The sequence below is a fragment of the Periplaneta americana genome, chromosome 3 (genome assembly GCF_040183065.1).
Source record: "Periplaneta americana isolate PAMFEO1 chromosome 3, P.americana_PAMFEO1_priV1, whole genome shotgun sequence".
In the NCBI taxonomy this organism is placed as follows: domain Eukaryota; kingdom Metazoa; phylum Arthropoda; class Insecta; order Blattodea; family Blattidae; genus Periplaneta; species Periplaneta americana.
In genome coordinates this window covers 100673571-100694529 of record NC_091119.1, presented here as the reverse complement: position 1 = coordinate 100694529, position 20959 = coordinate 100673571, and positions in this window count along the sequence as shown.

The window sequence follows — 20959 nt, the reverse complement described above, 5'->3', positions numbered from 1 at the left end:
ACCCTGGTCCATAAGTGACCGAGTCGAAAGTTACAAGCAAAAATAGTTGTGTGAAAATGAAATAATTCTATTCCTCTGTACACCTTATTTATATGTATTTATCCGTACATCTTACACATACAACGTTGTTTATGATATGATATGATATATTTCGTCACAGCACTTCTTTACATGTAATGGTGTACCTCACATTTCTGTATCCGGTGTCATCATTAACATATTATAGAAACACATTATTTGCAGTACGCGTCTACACAAATTCTCCCAATTACACAATGTATCTTTTTCATTACTTGTTCAATCTCCCCTTCAGTATTTCCCCTACATTTCATTTGCTATTCTCTTTTTGTTCATTAGTCCTAATATATCCAATATTATATACGTCTTTCAAACCCCCTTTTTCTCTAACTACTATTCACTAAAATCTCAATTTCAGTTTTTCTCTATAAATTATCACATTGAATTATTTGTCCTATTTGTTCTTTGGCTTTTTCTCCTATCTTTCTCTCATATTCATTTACTGTTCTAACGTTCAAAAGTTAGTACTAATTTCATGTTGTCACTTGTTCACTTCTCTTAACCCTTTTTCACTATACAACGTTGTTTACGTTGTCTACTTACAGTATTTCATTCAGTGCCCTGTCTGAGCGAATGGGGACAGGAAACTACACTAAAGCAATGCAGATAGCATAATGTGTAACGGACATGGTCGGTTCTGATATGCACGTCTGTAGACGGCAGTGTATGTGTACAAGATGCAGTGTCCAGTCGATCAGTCCTAGTGAAATGGAGGAGTACACGAGAGCGGAATAAGCAGACCTGATTTTCGAATACGGATGAGCCTATGAGAACAGTAGACAAGCTCACAGATTGTATCGGGACAAGTACCCATGTAGGAGACATCCTGCCCATACCATCTTTCCACGATTGTTCCAAAGGTGAAGGGCAGGAGGACACGTGGTGCCAAATTACAATTCCATTTCCACACAACTATTTTTGCTTATAACTTTCGACTCAGTCATTTCCGGACTATGGTTCTTTATCTCAAATTGATACATGTGCCCTTCGCAACAAAGTTTGTAACACCACCTCGGAAACATTCTATCAGTGGCGGCCCGTCCTTATGTGCTACAGTGCTACAGCACAATGATAATTTTTGCTCAAATAATGTATTTACAATACCATAGTATTTGATCTGCCATTTGACAATTTCCAGTGGTTGTGTTCACGACGCGTTATAGAGTGTTTAGTCTTCACTCTTCGCTCTTTGGTGCCTCAGGGGGTACCTTGTGCTACTCAAAACTCTACATGAGAATGTAGGCAACTAATGCGCATGTGCGAAGCTGAAATCACTGCTCTTATTGGCTATTTTTATGCGGGAAGTGCTGTAGTCAGCTTCAGCACAACACAGCTTGGAGATTACAAAAGTAAAGCGTAACGAAAGAATGCTTGAATAATTTCAAGGGAAAAATTGTTCCGGGGCCGGGTATCGATCCCGGGACCTCTGGTTGAACGTACCAGCGCTCTACCACTGAGCTACCCGGGAACTCTACCCGACACCGTCTCAACCTTTTCCTTTATATCCACACAACTCGCGTGGGCTGACGAAACGCCAGAGACCCACAACGAGTGCACACAATCTCTGTGTGACTTGGAATTGTGGTTTTCTGTTAACGTACACAGTAACGTATATTTCCCTTGAAATTATTCAAATATGCTTTACAGGGAGCTTCACCTGAAAGACTAGATTTGCATGAAAGAATGCTTGTTTGTGGAAGAACTCGGAACTATGTACAATGTGTTTGGCAATTCAAGTGTCCAACCGCTGCTGCCATCTACCTGGTTTTTGAGGTTCCTCCTGAATCAGTCGGTCCAGAAAATTGAAGCCAAGGAATTATGTGACAATATAATTCAGGATACTACTTATCGTTTCAGTCTTTAACCTACCTAGACGCAACAGAATTGTTAAACAGCAAATTTTTTGACAATTTTTCGCATAATTTTCCTGAACGCGAACTTGAAGTTGCTGTCAATAGCTATAGTGTACTGAACAAAATAGTGTTAAAGATACAACTTGGAGTTCTATATGGAAGACCCGACTTCCGAAATATAGATGCAGCTGTTCAATTGTTACAATACATAACATAGCCTCCAACAATTCACAGGATCCATTCTGTGAAGTAACGAAGTTGTTAACTCTGCCAGTTAAAATAAACCACTACTATTATTATTATTATTATTATTATTATTATTAAATGTTTTGATTACAAAACCAATGACCACTGCTGAGCCAGAAAGATATTTTTCTTGCTTAAAACGCATAAAAACGTTTTTAAGGAATGCTATGCCCCAGGATCGCCTCACTGCTCTTGCAATAGTGTCAATAGAAAAGAGTATGATGTCCAAGATGGAGGGATTTAACTCCAAGGTAATTGACAAGTTCTGCAGTAGGAAGGATCGTCGTATGGACTTCATATTTCGTCACTAGGCGAGTCTCAAATTAAGATAAATACATATAAGTGTGTGCAGTAGGCCGATATAGAGATTGTAGCACACTCATTATTTTGACCACCAGCCGCTACTGCATCCTATATAATAATAATAAACATGAGCAACATATAAAATTTACTGTTCTCTGTACATTTTATGTTGTTGTTGTTTTCTAATGCCAGGTGTTTGACGATAAAGTCATTTGACCTCTTGCACTCCAATATTTTTCAAAGATATTATCATGACCAGCCACTGAAGCACAGATTTTGAGGTGTTCCGAATCCATTTCTTGGTTTGAGTTGCACAATGGGCAGTTAGGGGACTGATATATTCCAATTCTATGCAGGTGTTTGGCCAAACAATCATGGCCTATTGCCAATCTAAATGCAGCTACAGACGATTTTCGTGGTAAATTGGGAATTAACTGTGGATTTTGATGCAGGGAGTTCCATTTTTTCCCTTGGGATTGAGTTATCAAATTTTGTTTGTTGAAGTCTAAGTATGTAGGTTTAATAAATCTCTTCACAGAGTAATACGTAGATTTAGTAACAGGTCTGTAAGTAGCAGTGCTGCTCTTCTTTGCTAAAGCATCCGCATTCTCGTTTCCCAGGATTCCACAATGGGATGGTATCCATTGGAATACAGTTCTTTTATTGAGTGATATGAATTGAGAGAGCATTTTAGTTATATCTGCTGTTTGAGATGAAGGTGTGTGTTTAGAGACGATTGATAGAATAGCTGCTTTGGAGTCTGACAATATAACTGCATTCCTAAATTTATTAATGTGGCATGGAAGGTTCCTGAGACATTCACTTATTGCAATGATTTCACCATCAAAACTTGTTGTTCCATATCCAAGAGATCTATAAAGTGAGAGGAGACAGCACGTAACACCTGCACTGGCACCTTGTTCTCTGGAGATCAAGGATCCGTCGGTATATAAATGAAGCCAGTTTTGTGGAGAGTACCTAATATTAATTGTCTCTAAAGACGATTGTTTTAGTATTTCAATGTTTACTTCTGATTTCAGTATTTCTTCTGTTAAATTTAGATTATATTCTATATTTAATAGAGTTAAAGGGTTTGGTTTAATTTGTAAGTTTTCTTTTAAATTCGGGACATTGATTTTCTGTTTTAATTCTTGAACAATGGATATGAAACTTTTTTGAGTTTTCAATCTACAGAGAGGACTGTATGAATGCCAATTGTTTCCTGGTAATCTGACAAGTTTTTCATATTGAATCAGTGCTTTTTCTTCTATTGTCATTTTGATGCTGTTAATATTAGTGAGGAATCTCATAGAATCTATTGGAGTTGTTTTGATTCCACCAGTAATGAGTCTGAGAGCTTGGTTTTCAACATATTCTATGTCTCTGTACATTTTATTACAGTGTATGACTAGGAACATTCGAAGATTTTTCCAATGACGTGACGGGAACAAACTTAAAATACCGAATGTTTTCACTGTCACTGTTTTCTGTTCGATTTTCAGCAGCTGCTAGCTGATCTCGTATCTGAGAAAGATAAGAATATTCTAAATTTTTCTCCAGAATAGTTTTCAATATGTGTGTCACTACTAGGGCAGGTCCCTTATTGACTTGATCCATGGTTATGGACAAATCTGCCACCAATTTAAGAGACTTATTGAATTTAAAATTTGTTCTAATAAACATAACAAGCGCCTTTTGAATACTTCCTCCAATGAAGTACCTATTCTATTTAAGTAAACATACAAACGTGACCAACATGCTTTCAATGTTAGCAATGACATCATTACACTGTAATAATTATTATGGAATAATTTACATACTTCAGAAGAATTTTCTAAAATTGGGACCACATTTCTGTTTTCATGTTTGCAGTTACCGAATCTGTGATGCAGTGAATATAATTTTGATTATTTACACACAATAATTGCACAGAATGTTGTTTATTATAACATTTGTCGGAATATATTGTTGTCTTCAATATGATTTTAGATTTTTTAAAACAATATTATCTAAAAACATATCAAACTTTCTTATACAAAATAAAATTTAATACAATTTTGAAATTTAAATTAAACAATAAAACTGAGTAAGGGGCAAACTAGAAATTAGGAACAAAACTAAAGGATATAAAGATGTTTTCATATAGGCCTATTTTAATAGTCTTAAAATTAACAAACAAAAAGTACACAAACATTGCATTGACATTAATAATCCACTTGCTATATTTTTTAAAGTATCTATGTTACACGGGTCATCAAACGAATTAATTTTGTCCATTTGCAACCACTTAATTTGTTGCTGCTCATATCTCTGAACTCTGTACTTCTGCCACCTATTAGCAGGGTCCATTTTCGTTGAGGAATAAAATTATCTAGAACCATTCTGATAAACCTGGAAATATTCTTGTTTTAAGAGAGATCTATTTCGGGGCTATTCTTGCACATTTCCTCCTCTGTCTCTAGAAACATGTGTCAGATACAAATCGTTTACTTCAAAGTGTTTAATAGACACAACTGAATGCTTTGTTGGCGTGAAGACATTTCTTGGTATACGAGTAGCTTCCACCCACATAACATCCTTTTCAGTTGGAAATTTGAGAACTGTAACATAAGTCCAGACATCGAGATTTTGGACCCGATAGAATAAGTTTACTAAGTCCATACTACAGGCAGCTTTGTCACTGTGTTAGAGTGGGATGGGAATCGGCAGAAGGAGAGACATGTGTACATGAAACCCAGTTCAGTCCAGTCTGCTGGTGCTGTAACAGTGACGTTCCAAAAAACAGCAACTAATTTATCAAACATTAAAATAAAATAATTGTAAGAGGAGAAAAATTCTGTAGGACCAAAAACAAATCTATACGTAGATTAAAATACAAACCTATAATGAGAAATTTTCAAAATAAATTAATATACATTTCTTTTCGGCTTCTTCCATAAGCACATGTGCAATACTTACACAACATACATAAGAATCATACACAATATACACAACTTATAATGTGCAATCCATGATATCCCCACAATATAGCCTATATAATATATTTACAATATAATGTAATGATAATTTATGTTCTGTTCAACTTGTTTATTTTCCAGCTTTATCTTCCAGAATACTATTTGAACTGTTACAATGTACTACAACACACATTCTCAAGGTCTCAAAACTAAATTTTCTTCGGTTGTCGGCAAGACAAAATTTGTATTGGGAGAAGCTCCGTTCTACATGACATGATGTAATGGGTGCAAAACGATAAAATACTAAATCTTTGTAATCTGTCTTCGCTACCCCAGCAGTGTCTGTAGACTTCTTCCCTGCTAGCATATCTTTTATGTCACAAAATATTGCATATCCACTGTTTTTACACAAAACTGAGCTTAATTTCTGTTTAACACGATTACTAGCTGGTGTAGCGGATTCTTGATGAATTACTTTTGTTATCTCCTCAATTAATCTTAGAGCTTCAGCAGACGAATAATTGACCATTTCTATAGCCTCACTGGTTAGTAGAATTTTTTTTCCTGAACCGTCAGTCACGAGGGTTCCGACTATGAGTGGCTTCATCTATCGACACCCAGATTTTATTATTTGCTGTTTGTTGTCTAATGTTACTTAATGTTCTATCGTATCACTTTCTCAAGTAAGTCTGCCGAAACGTCGAGTCAGTAGGGACTATTCTCTTGGTATAATTTTCCATGAAAGCTTTGAAATTAGGGTTATTTCATTTTATTAAATGATATGTTTACAGCCACCATCATTTCACATAGAACTAGGAAGAACTAGGATTCTTTATTTGTACGTTAGTCTGTCACAGGTGGAATTTCTTCTGTGTTAAGAGACAAAATGTTTATATGTGAAATGTGTTTTTGAGAGTTACAGTGGGTCCCAATGTATCGTTTGTGTCTCCCCTTAGTCTGACTTGACACAGTTTATTGTAACATGGTCCCCATTAACTTCAAAATAATCACTTCCGGACTCCTGCACAAATAAATGCGTCTTAGAGTATTTCACTTTTGGCATACTTACTGTTAATTATATTCTTCGACTAATCAGATAGATAACCACATGCACACATCAAAACTATAGACTGCTATCTCCTGTCCTCTCTTCTGACAACATGAACTAGGTGTACGGGACTGTTTTTATTATCAGAACAGTACCTGCCTTATGAGTAGGCCTGTGGCATTGGAGCATGTGTACAGTGAAAGAAAGCCAACTCACTCCAGGATATGCACAGAGTACACAGCACCGTATGGTACAGTCTGCAGAAGAGAATAATACACACATCCCACTGAATTATCTTTCTTTAATTTCATCTCAACTATTAGAAAATTCCATTCAACACATGTTGGGTTAGATTTATTGTCTATTGCGTGTTTAGTTTGTAATTACAGTGAACAATAAGATGCATTCTCAAAGTTTCGAAAGCGAATGAGTGTCTACTACTGTCTAGTATGGATTTGAATGCAGAAAACTGCGAAACGACAGTTGCATATGTGAAATATTTGACATCTAAATTATCTGCAGTGTGTTTATCATCCGGCAGAATATTAGCTACCTGACAGGGTAAACTGTGATGTTTACCATCTTTCTGTATGTTGTTTTTAATGTAGTTACTGCCTTTAACACTTAGGATGCAGCAACGGTAACAATCAGAAGTCCTTTGTCATCTTCTATACCTACCTAATGGCCATAATAATTGCATTGCATATTGAAAATCCCCCACATATTGTAGAATTGTTCACAGCATTTATCATATTACCGGACAATAGGTATGATCCAGCAGGGCCTTCCGGATCCAGACCCCCAACAATCACATTAACTACATGCCGCCCAACAGCATCCGTCGTCTCATCAATTGACACCCATATGTGTTGGATTGTTAATTTATCTCTGACCTCAGTAATGCATGTGTTGTAAATTTTCTCGACATAGTACTATACATGCCTTACACATGTCTTCATAAAATGTTGAATTTGACAAAGAGTCCTTCTGTACATTTCCTTGTTCCAGCCGTTTATGTTTCATTGTACTTACGTGCCTTTGAACATTATATTCCTTGTTTTTAGCAGATGTAATTCTGACATTTCAAAGTTTACAATACAGATTGCTATTTAGAATGCACCATACTGTGCAACTAAATATTCTAGTTTCCAAAACGTGTTTCTTTCTTTCTGAGCCATACTGCAAGCGCACTACACTTAACGACAGTTTGTATTATACTTTAATGAACTGTACCGCGGCGGTTGTGTCGTCTCCGTACACACCTACACTTGCGTACTCTGTGTCTATCTTGTAGTGAATTGGTTTCCTTTCACTGTAAACATACTCCAATGTCACAGGCCTACTTATGAGTATCTGAGTAAATAAAGCACATGGGGTGACAGGTAGGTCGCTACCATCACTGCCCCCTCCCACTATCGTCCTGCTTTCCAACTTGAAACCGCACTGTTTTCGTCTATCGGGTCTAAAGTCTCTAAGCCTGAACATAACATACTCACTTATAGCTCTCTAATAATTGCTGGTGCACACTGCCACACAGAATTTAGGAGCCATCTGTAAATAAAAGAATATGGATAAATTAATTTCATTTTTTAATAAAAGTCTAAACTTCTTTTATTTCAATTCCCTGAATTTATTTTTACATTAGAAGTAATCGTTACTATGTGCTTCATCGTTTTGATTCCTTTTCAGACTTCACTTTTATGATTCAGTTAATGTTAATAGTTTGGTGACATATGTGTTGTCATGCTACTGTCCGTCGGAGTGGTTATGTCACACGTTCGTCAAAACGGGGGAAATCACATGACAGTTACCTACTTAAGGGGGCCCTTTTCTTTAAATTATTTTAAACAGTTTTAGAATACTACGTAAACTTTCAATTTCATACAGCAAATAATTGCAGAGAAGACCTAACAGCTCATCCACTAGCCCTTACAGAGAGGACATGAGGAACAGTGGGCAAACCGGGATGCGACATAACCATTCGACTGGAGAGCATTTATTTATCCTCTTCATAGTTATGATTCTTAGAGGAGAAAAATTTGCTCCGGTGCCGGGGATCAAACCCAGGTCCTTGGTTCTACGTACCAAGCGCTCTAACCACTGAGCTACGCCGAATTTCAATCCACAGCACCGGATCGAATCTCCCTCTTCTATTGTGTTTTCCTATGTGACCGTACTCTATGTTCGACATATGTTGACATATACTAATTCAACTGTCATGATTAAAGATGAGGGATTTGTGCGGTTTGTCGTCAGGTTGCGTGTGCATAGACGTTACACAGCTCTATGCCCAGTGCCTGTGTTGACTTCCGACGTAAACAAACCATGCGAAGGGTACAGCCTAAAAATGACAAATGCAACACTCCGTTAATGTCTAGCAGATGACAATTTACAAAATATATGAGGAATATGTAGAAACATTAGTATAGTTAGAAGAAGAAACTTGCCTTTATGATTCATCCATAGCTTCAGAGCAATCACAAGCCGAATTGCACTAACTACAGACTCTTAAATTATCAAATGTCAAACGTCGTCGTTGATCACTCAAACAGTTTTTGAACTGCGAAAAGCTTCTTTCAACATCACAGGACGTTAAGTATACTGTCCTATTGTCTGATGATTTTGCATTATTCAGCCTGTTACAAATTGTTAAATAGCTCTTATTTTTCTGTTATTTATTCTTTATTCGCTGTGTGCAAGGTCCTGCATGTCCTTTCTTGATTTTTTCTGCCACCTCTTTTATTATTGCTATGCCCTATAGTTCCCGTCATTGTAGGTAACTACTGCTCACTACGTCCGTTCACTACTGCAGTGCATTGGACTATGAAGGCCTGTGTTCGTCTCGTGTTGTTATGATAAGACGGTAAGTAGGCAAATGGATAGCGTGTAGTTGCATTTCTTTTGATTGCACTGGTCGTAGTCGTTCACCTGTCTGTCCACCTATGCTCCCTGTCGAGTCAACGTGTTTTTCGTGCTGGGCACAAACCCCTCATCTTTAATCATGATACAAGGAGCGCACTCAATTCAGTGATTTGGTGGCCGGGATCCCAGAGTATGTATATGCACTCTTGGGATAAGAATCTACATAAAGATTTTTTTTTTTTGGTTCTACAGAATTTATCTGTTATGATGACAGTGGTTAGAGCACTTGATATGTAGAACCAAGGATCTGGATTCGATCCCCGACGCCAGAGCAAATTTTTCTCCTCTAGCAATCATTGTTATCATAACAGATAAATTCTGTAGGACCAAAAAATTAATCTTGACGTAACTCTTCATAGTTAGCAATCAGTGTATTACGAAAATTTCAACTCAGAATTTCACTACCTTTCAGTGCGACGAAATAGAAATCCGAATCTGGTAGACGCTGCCTCTCAGACCACAAAGAGCTACTACTTCAAGAAAACCAGCAGACGGTTCGCCAAGTGGGAAGAAGAGTTAGTCCGCACGGAGGAGTGGAGGAAGCTGTTGTTCCTGGAGACTTACCTGTTTCATTGCTTCCTAGACAGAGAATTCACTGACAGTGGTAAGTAATTGTTTACATTCTGAACTAGTGGCGCTTTCAGCTATGCACAAGCAGAGTCCGTGGATATCCAGAGTAGCGCAATCAACTATTCGGCCGCAATTGGTATTCCATTTCAACACGCTTGAGATAGGAACATTTAAAATAAAACTCAATTTAGGTCAGTGTTCATGGCACTTAAAATTAAAAGAATTTCATTATGATTTAGGCTACATTCATTCCCTATATATGTGTATACGGCAAATAGGATGCGCTGGAATAAAAATAGCTGATTTGTCGGCATTTCCGGCGTAAAGGATTGCAGTACTCTGGATATCCACAGACACTGTGCACAAGTTCGGAGACTTGAATTCTTATTGGTAGCGAATATCCAGTGGTGTCATTCGGTTCCGGGTGGATTGACATACTGCACTTCACCTACTTTTATTTGACATAAAGTTATTTGACACAAAACCTATTTTACATACAAGCAGTGTTGCCATACCTACTGATTTAGCAGGAGATTTCCTGTTTTTCATTGAATCTACTGCTCTACTGATTTTTTGTCAAAAGTCCGAATTTCTCCTGCCTTTTGGCATGCTGCAGTCACCTAGTTCTACGCCCAGATTTTCAACTCATTACTTTAGTACACATATATTGTCATCATGTCTTATTTTTGCATCTTATACACAAGTCAATGTTTTCGTCTCCCTCGCCTGGAGTCCAGCGACGGATTATGATAGCAGCACACAGCAGATAAAGACCATGTTCTATGCACATGGCTCAGAGTTATGGGTCTCTCCATAATATTACAGAATCATAGAGAACGAATGTTTGAAACCTTACCACGAAAGGATGCACGCACGCACACAAACACAAGTATATAATCTTCATGCAACGTAAGCATGTGATAACTGTCATCAATTCGCAAAATGAGACATGTCGAAAATAACAAAGTGTTGGAAAATCGCAAAAACTATAAGTTAAGTTATATAATATTTTTTTTTCTAATTAGATCACTATGGATACATACATTCAGGATCCATGAACATTGTAATATTTTAAGTGTGTTATGATTTTTTAGTTGAGATTTTCCAGCACTTTGTTATTTTGGACATATCCCCTTTTGCAAATCGACGACAGAATTAAGTTATTTCATTATTGTTTTGGGGACCCGGGGAACAGAGGAAGAACAAAACTTATTCAGCAGTGAAGTTTGTTTCTGATTGTGTGCACGTGAAACAGTGAGAGAGTGAAGTGTAAGTAATGGCATTTTTGTGTTACATATCTTGCACAGTGATCTTTTAAAATGAGTGAAAGTGTCCCAGCAAGAAAGAAAAGTAAATACTCCCAGAATATTATAAATCAGAGTGGGAAAATGATGAACAATTTAAAGGGTAGTTATGCAAAAGCAGGAAAGGAGATAATTTTTCATCTGTTATAGTCGCAGCTAATGCAGTACTGTATTTAATATCACCTTTAAAATAAATCTCGTCGTATTGAAAATCTTTTGTAAATACACGAAAAATTCCTGATTAATACATTTTAATGCGAAACATTGTCAGTAAGACATTGCTGTGTAAAAACAAAATTCAATAGTCAGAAGCAAAGGGATACAAGTGACATTTCTAAAAACATGAGTTAAGTGCATCCAGGGCAAGCTAAAATATTTACAATTTTAGTGGCAAAGAGATATATGTTTTAATCACATCACACACTAAAATTGAAATAAAAAATTTCACGGAATTTACGAAATCTTAAGTACTTTCAACCACATTTTCTCACAAATAACTTAAGTGCACTTATATTCCTTTGCTTCTGACCCCCTCATTTAGCAAAATTGTTCCATTTCATTGGTTAGGGATGTGCTATATAGTAATACAACAGAATCATCTTTCTTACAGTACACTGTTTTGTAATTAATGTAATACAAAGAGGAAATTCATGTTTATTTAATCTACTGTAATCTCCTGTTTTTTCGGTGATTTTCTCCTGATTTTTGTGAGTAGGTCGTGGCAACACTGCATACAAGTATTTGGCTTATTTATTTTTCATCTAGTTTAATTTGACACAACATTTTAGATATACTTTTTCTGGCATAGGCTACAACTACTTTGTTTCATTTGTATATTCGCATATCATATTTTGACATACTCTACTGTATGTGCATATTGTTAATAGTTCCTGTTACAGTTTCTAAGGTTACTTGTTTTTGCTTAAAAATTATAGAGGTTTCGGATGTATAAAAATTATGTAGGGTGAATTTCTAGAAACAACAAGAGGGAAGCGACATTTATCTTTTAGGGCAGGGATTCTCAAACTGTGCGTCGCGACGCCCTGGTGCATCGTCGGTCTATGTTTTGGGCGTCACAGCTATAAGACAAAACTAATAGTACATTATGCAACGAGCCTATAATGGTAGTAATTAAGACGCGAGTATGTTTATGAAATGAGCGCAAGCGAGTTTTATAATTTTCATACGAGCGTTTTCTGACTTCACAGCACTGACAGCTCGTGGCATCATCACATTATCAGTAGAAGTAATTGCGCTGTCAGTTTTTTTAAAGTCCTCATTTTCTCATTCACTGCAATGAACATATATTTTTTATATTTACAATCAATTAAATTGAACTTATATAATTACAAATTGTATGAATAAGTAAATTATCTATTGTATAATTTATATAATCATTTCAAGTAACACAGCAGGGTAGGTTAAACACCGTAACAATCTGCCCCCTAACAACTGTGCCAACTTGCCACTGGTGTAGATATTTGATTTGGGTTAAAAATTACGAATTAGAATAATGAATGATCGAAATGAAATTAGCACGAAACAGAACCAATTAAAAGTACTTTCCAACGATGTATTTAAAGTTCACCTAATATTACATTTGTAACCTGTAAAAAAATAATCACGAGATGGTGAAAATTTATTTATCTTGCTGAAAAAACAACTTTACAGCTTCCTTCTTCTACCGCTTGCCACAAAAGTCTGACGCTTCCGTGGAATGTGTTTTATAAAGCAGGGATCATATTGCCTGCGTGGTGCTGCAATCCATTGCATAACTACCTAAATAAACTGTTGTGCCAACGTGCCTCGACGATAGCCAACCTGCCTCCATCTCCCCTACCTAACGTACTGTAAATTCAATCTTCACTTCTGCCCGATCAGAAAAGATAACATTACTCAGACATACTATTTACTGTCCCGTCCAAATGGTGTTGTCGCAGGGTCGTAGTAGGGAGGGAAATCACGTGACAGTTAATTAATTAACGAGGCCCTTTTATTTAAGTTATTTTAAATAGTTGTACAATATTGCGTAGACGTCCAATTCCTAACAGAAATTAATGTTTTCAGAAAATAGCTAAGACAGCCCAGCCACTAGTCTCTACAGAGGGGCGAGCAGAAGTGGGTGGGGGAAACCGGGATGCGACGTAGGCAAACGGACGACAGTACCTGTGCGAAAATATGATTCAATATTGAAAGCTCTTTCGTCACTGGAAAACGCGAACATATTTCTGGAACGTACTATACTCACTAACTCAGTACTGTTTGTGTTTACTATGACCGTAAAGCGACTTTGATTGTATGCGCTTGGTTCTATGTTGATAACGGTTGGAAGTTTACTAATAGACGGGGTGGGAGTGAAGTACATTAAAAAACTCAGGTACAATAAAAATTGAAGTAAAAATAAAATTATGTTCCTGTGTGATGCTGTAATGATATGATATATTTCTGTAGTGAGTTGTAGCGAGGCAACTCTCTGCCGCTCTGACGTCGGCCGAGCGCACAGATGAAGTGTCAGAAGTCTACTCCCCTTCTTCGTGACGTGAGTCAGCATTTTAAATTATGCACGCAGTTTTGTTATGTAAGAACATGTTGAATTGCAGTTTGCCTTTATTTTTAGCTGTTTATTGTTATGTTATTTAATATTTTTAAATTTGCGGTCATTAGTGCAGAGAACCGGTTGTTAAAAAATTAGAATGACGCCACTGGATATATCAACGTATCTGCACGTGTGATTACTGGAGTTGCGATGTGTTAAGCTTATGACGTTGACTACGAAGCTGAACAAGCATGTCCATAAGCAAAAGTTTTAATATTGTAATTTCAAGTTATCATAATGCACACTTATTATTAGGAATTTTATACAGTACAGACCACTATGCATCGCAGAAAGAGAGAAGGCCTGACTTTATTATTGGTCTATGAAGATAAATTAGTGGAACAACCTCAAGTAGTGTATTCATATTATGAAGTAATGTTATTTAATTATTCTGTCTATTTACAATCCGATAGTTATTTTCTTCTCACTAGTTATGGGAGGAAATTTGGCGTGATGTTCTACCTCCTTTGCTCGCAAATATCTTCAGTGCATGTAAAGGGGACAACTTTACATTTGTGGCGTGTCGTTTCAAATAGTATTAAATACATCCTCGGTCGAAATTTAGTTTGAAGTGGTTTCGCATAGCTGAGACGGTATTCTTTAAGACCTTGATCTCATATTGGAGCAATTCGTATTCTTTCCCGGCTTTTTTCTATGATGAAAATTATGTGTTGGATCAAATCGTATTATGTACAACTTCCATTAGTTAAAATCTTAAATGGACAGCGTTGGCCAGCATGCTGTATCTTCCTACCATTATCGAGTTTCCCACTGTTTTATAACATTGTGATTATCAAGGTATGTACACTAGCAATATCTATTAAGAGCAGTAAGGGAATCAGAGAGAGGAGAGGTGGTACCCGAAAGAGAGCACTATATGTAGCTAAGAAGAGGGAAGTAGTGTAATTTATCTCTAAATTAAGAGCAAGTGGTCCACACTTGTGGAGTAACGGTGAGCACGTCTGGCCGCGAAACCAGGTGGCCTGGGTTTGATTCCCGTTCGGGGCTAAGTTACTTAGTTGAGGTTTTTTTCCGGGGTTTTCCCTCAACCCCATATGAGCAAATGCTGGATAACTATCGGTGCTGGACCTCGGACTCATTTCACCGGCATTATCACCTTTAATTCATTCAGACGCTAAATAACCTCAGAAGTTGATAGAGCGTCGTAAAATAACCTACTGTAAGAAAGAGCAAGGGATTCACATTACAATAGAAGTAAAAGTCAGAGACTTTATTTGGCTTCCAAATTAAATATTACACAGCTCTTCAAAATGTACAATTAAAGTGTTAATACCAGACTTAAGAGTAAAAAGATTTTTTTTTTTTTGTTTTTTGTGTTTTGTTTTTTTTTTTTGTTTTTGTTTTTTTTTTTTTTTTTTTGTTTTTTCCAAATATTTGTCGGAACAGAATTCAATAGGCTATAGGATTTTGTACACCGGCCAATGGTGAATGCAGTTATTGCGCACCCATGCTGTTCCCAATAAGAAACTGCGATGATACACTGAAAAAGAGTAGTCGATTTAGGCGCACATAAGCTTCGTGCCAATACGTTCCATAAAATTATGAGAACAGAACCTAATGAGACACAGTCATTTTGTTTCGACTTACAGCAACAACAACCGCTCTCGAAACTCAGCACAAATGAAGTTTATTATTCAACACAATCAGCTTTCTATATCCTATGTGTAACTGAAAAAGCTTCACAGAGGCTAAGTTTCTTTACATGAAATGAAGCACAGGCTGGGTGGGCGCTATTGAAGTGGAATCTTGTGCCACTACATTTAACAGTGAATTTAATTTCGACAGTTCACCAAATGTATTAGGCTGTTCGCCGATGAATGTGGTGGACAAAATAGCATGCATGTTGTACATGCTCTTGGTCTTTGGCTCCAAAGAAAACCACGTCCTCAGGTTTCTGAAAATCTGTTAGTTTTTCCGGTAAGAGGCCATTCTTTTCTATCAGCTAACAGAGTCTTTGGGCTACTAGAAAAGATTTTGCGTAAGAAGAATGAAATTCTTACTCCTGAGGAGTATAAGGTGATATATGAAACAGTGGGGACAGTAAAATATTTAGGCACAGATTGGCATGTCAGGGATTTCAAGCTCTTGGCAAATGAATTTCATAACTTCAGTGGCATGAAAGAAGTGAAAAGAATAATGCTAAAGAAATGCGAGAAGAATGGGAAAGGGAATGTCACTTTCAAAATGGATCCTACATACCGATGTGACGATCCATCTAAATCATGTGCTTGTGTGACGAAACGTGGTATGTTCATGGATCATGTCAAAGTACCTCCGAAAGTCACCACCTTGAGATCAATCAGTAATGCCAAAAAATCTGATTTGCGAAACCAACTCAATAGTACAATCGGAGAAAATTGGAAAGAGGTTGATTCAGTGAAATTGTATGATATTTTTAGTAATACAAATCAGATTAGTGAAAGTTAAAACAATGAGAATGAAAAATCTGATTGTTTGCATGAAGAATCACGTATAGGTAGAATTTAAAATGTTAATGAAATTGTGTGTGCAATCTAAAGCATTGATTAATACATTTTCCAGTGTTCACGCCACTTTTCATAATTTTGTTACAAAGCTTACTTACTTTAAATATTGTAATACTGTATTTTAATACAAATCTTTACAACATATTTTTTATAATTTTATTATAAAGCTTACGAAAATATGTAATATTGTAATTTTGATATTAAAGCTTACTTAGATATTGCAGTAATTAATACAAGTGTTCACACCATATTTCATAATTTTGTTATAGAACTTAATAAAATACTGATATACCGGTATAAGGATTGAAGAATAAAGTATACAGGATGGGCAAAAAGTCCCATTCCTCCATATTATTTTATGTCATGAGAATAATGGGGAACATACTGACTCTTTAGGTACTTAGGTATACACAGATAGTGTACAGTGGTTATTTTGTTTGCATGTTTGAATTATGACCAGAATTACATCAATAGTGTGCATATTTGAGGTATTTCAGATATTTAAGGGGGTAACGGAACTTTGTGCTCACCCTGTAGATGCCATAATTATTTAAAATTTATATTCAATGTGAGTTAGAAATCGACCTGGGTGGCCGCACGTACCAAAGTATGTCTCTTTAGACAGCTTCGTTCGAAAGGTTGCAAGTAAGAAACTCGCCGTTCCTTATCATTATTTTCCAGCAGAAAGCAATAAAAACTATTGATGTATCGACCTACGTAGTATGCTGCTGTAAGAACCACAGAAAAAACTGACAAATGACAGGGCACAATTCAGCGTGGTTTTATAGATGCAAATCGTATTATGTGTCAAAATCGCTTCAAAACGTATTAAATACACAGTGTCGGTGCAAAACGTATTAAGTGCAAACTTAAATTGGCAATATCATGCATTAGATTAAACAATCAGTGTCAGTGTTTATTATATTTGGTGTCATTTCACAATGTCTAAAATGTGACATTAAGATATTAAAAATTTTTCCATTATCTTAGCCGTGAAACATTTTTTACGTTTCCTGTAAAATTTGTTTTTCTGCATTTAATACGATTTGAAACGACACTCCACATTTATACTTTACTCCAAAACATGACGGCCTTCCCTCACTCTCTTCACCATTTAACTGCAAGAACGAGTAAGGGATAAACACTTAGCTCAATTGCAAATTCTTAAAGTCACTGTTATATTGTATTTCTGCCACATGCCTAAGGGTTTAGGAGAAGATGGGAGTTTATAAGGGTTTACCAATTCCAGAAAGAAATGCAGTCATGTTTTGGAGCAAGGCTTAACCTCACCATTATTACGATCTAAAAAGCGCCACATTCCAGTACAGTGTACCGAAATTTTCGCGTGTGAATACTGGATGAAAGATTTAGTGACGAGTGACTTGGCTCAAACAGTAGTATTTAAGACTCGTATTCGGAAGATCTCGGGTTCAAACCCGTGGTCTGCCAATGTGATTGAGGTTTTTCATGGTATCCTTCAGTCAAGAAAGCACATGCTGCATTGAAAATTTACATACCATGATTCATGAACTCCTTAGTCACCAATACCATAAACATTGGAACAAAATCGAAATCAGTTACATTAGCATAAGCCATCTATAACACATGACAATAAAACAGAGTCAGAACAAAAGTCCACGGCCTACTGATATATCCTAAGAACCTCGTCCATAAAGCTGCGGAGCTGCAGCACTCCCTGCTGTGACAGGAAAATAAAAATAATATTTATTTTAATTTTTAGAAGAATTGTTACAGATTTTATTGGTAAATTGCTTTATGTTTCATCTGACCGGGAATATGTACTATTATCTTATGCATAATCTTTTTGCGCGTTGACTGTATTGGAATTGACACTGCATTCAAAGTCGTCCTGGGATCTGCAGGGTGGTTAGCTCATAGAGAGTGTGTCTTGCTTGGTCGGTGGGAAGAGAGGTGAAGGGAGGTGAGGCAGAGGGAAACTGCCGCTGTTTAAAACCCATATTTCGCTGCAGTGTTTGCAGAGCCAGGCAACAAGGGATCTTTCCTCTCCTCCCACACCGCTATTGTAATGCTGTGTCAAATGGATTCTCTGTTCCCTTGAAACTTAATGACAAAATTATTATTTTCTTTTCACATACTTATTTTTGTAGAATATTATCGAGTTAATATAACGAAATTAATGTTCTCTTTTACCTTATTATTACGTATATATCCAGCCTCCAGCAGAACCTAATATTTGCCTTAACTCAAAATGATTGCACGAGTAGAATCCTTTTGATATAGCACGTAAAATACGAAAGAGACTGCTTTTCCAGTTTTAGAAAATTGTTGACCATCAGTATATCTGAGTGTTGCTTTGGTGTGACGTCTTAATACCGCTCCTTAGCCAGTGCAAATGTGCAAGCATGAGTGTGTGTGACTTACAGAATATTAATTTTATTTTTCCCTTGCGGAGAATATTGATGTAACGAAGTGAAATTAAAGGGTCGTCCGTTACTCGACTTAAATCTTACTTAAGCTTCATCCAGCCGAAATAGTGCATATATGTTAGGATGTATAACAATGAAATCTACGCTAAGCATTTGTGGTTACGTGGATGTGAACAAAAAAAACCTGTATTTTGTTTTCCTTGCCTCCTCTTCGATGGTGATACTGCATGGACTAGGAGTGGTGTGACAGATTTAGGACATTTGCCCCTAAAAAGCAAAATGCACGAATCTTCGCAGTCTCACCTGAAAAATGTTGTTTCATTGGCTATGTTACGCAACTCATACTGCTGTGTATTAAATGAAACGAACAGACCAAACATTTTCAAACATAATCAAGAAGTGATAAAAAATCGTGAAATTATTTAAAAAAATTGATTGTATCAAATTTTGTGCCCAATATGAACTTGCCCTTAGGGGACATGATGAAAAAAAACCATTCGAAGAACCCTGATGTGTTTCGTGGGTTGCTACAATTCGTGAGTAATCTAAACGAGCCTCTCAAAAATCATTTGGAACATGCCACTGTTTAAGGTTATTCTAAGACAATTCAGAATGAACTGGTAGATTGTAAGTCGAGTGTCTGCCAATCTGAAATTCAGACTGAAATCGATGGTATTAGTTTTTCTTAGGGATTAGCAAATGGTCCCACAGACATCTCTCAACTAAGTCAGGAAGTTTTGGTTTTTCGATATGTAGTGCATTTATTTTTGTCCTATACTTATTAGTAATGGTGTCAAGAAGTGAAATTTGTATGTACCGAAATCTACTGCAGCTCTCCCAATCCACAAGTTCACGAGCCGCCACTGCCTACACATGTGATGTGACCAGATTAAAGTGTTTATAAATAAACTTCACAAAAAAAATGCCAACTGAGAATAAGTGAAACAGAGAAAAGATGGTTATGAGATTTTTAAGTCAGGTAGGACAGATTAAATTTAAGTTAAAATTAATAATAGAACCTCAGAATGGCTCTAAATTAACACAGGATTTAAACAGAGTTGCGGTCTCTCCTTTCTTCTCTTTATAATGCATATGAATGAAATTCTTCAGGAATGGAGACAAATGCAACATGGTCAGTTGTAGATAAACAGAAATTTAAAAATAGGTTCATTGATATTTGCAGATGAACTAGTTTTAATAGCACCTATAGAAAATGATTTAACCTACAATACCCAGTACATAATTTAAATATCGTTGCAAAAATATATAACATGAAAATAAATGCAGGAATAAAAACAAAGTTAGGACCTTCTGGAAAAAATACTCTGTCCCTAATAAAATATGCTTAGAATGCAAAATTTTAGAAAGAGTTAATTATTTTACATATCTTAGCTACAAATTGTTATTTGATAATGATTTGGATATAATGAGCAAAATTGTAAAATTTTCTAAAACTATGAGAATAATAAAATGGGTAATTAAATCTTCCCTGATACAGAAATGTGTTAGAATATGACTTTCACAAACCTTGTACTCTGTTATGGTAGGAGGAATGCGGCATGGACATTAAGGCAAATGGATGAAAGCAGAATAAGAGCCAACTAAATGAGTTTATGCGAAGAACAGCATATAATAATATTATTATTATTATTATTATTATTATTATTATTATAGTTTATCTAATGCTCGCAATTGCAGAGGTTATATCAGCGTCGCCTATGTGCCAGAATTTTGTCCCATAGGAGTTCTTTTACATGCCAGTAAATTGCATTTAAACAAACTTAAATGCCATCTACGTGGGCCGGGATCGAACCCGCAACCTCGAGCATAGAAGGCCAGCGCTATACGAACTACGTTACCGAGGGCGAAGAACAGCATTATGTACAAAATGGGACCATAAACGCAACGATAAAGTAATGAAAGAACTCGGTGTGGAATCAGCATTCCATTTCAAACAGAAATATCAGGACAACTGGATGAGTTATTTGTGATGTATGAGATCCCACAGAATCTCAAACGCCATGCTTCAGTATCAACTCCATGGGGAGAGATCTTTGGGACGTTCTGGAAAGAGTTAGGGAGAAAATTCCTCTTTATTATGAGATCGTAGTAGGCTACATGGCCTAATACTTGTATGGCAAATTTAAAAATTTAAAATTATGGTTTA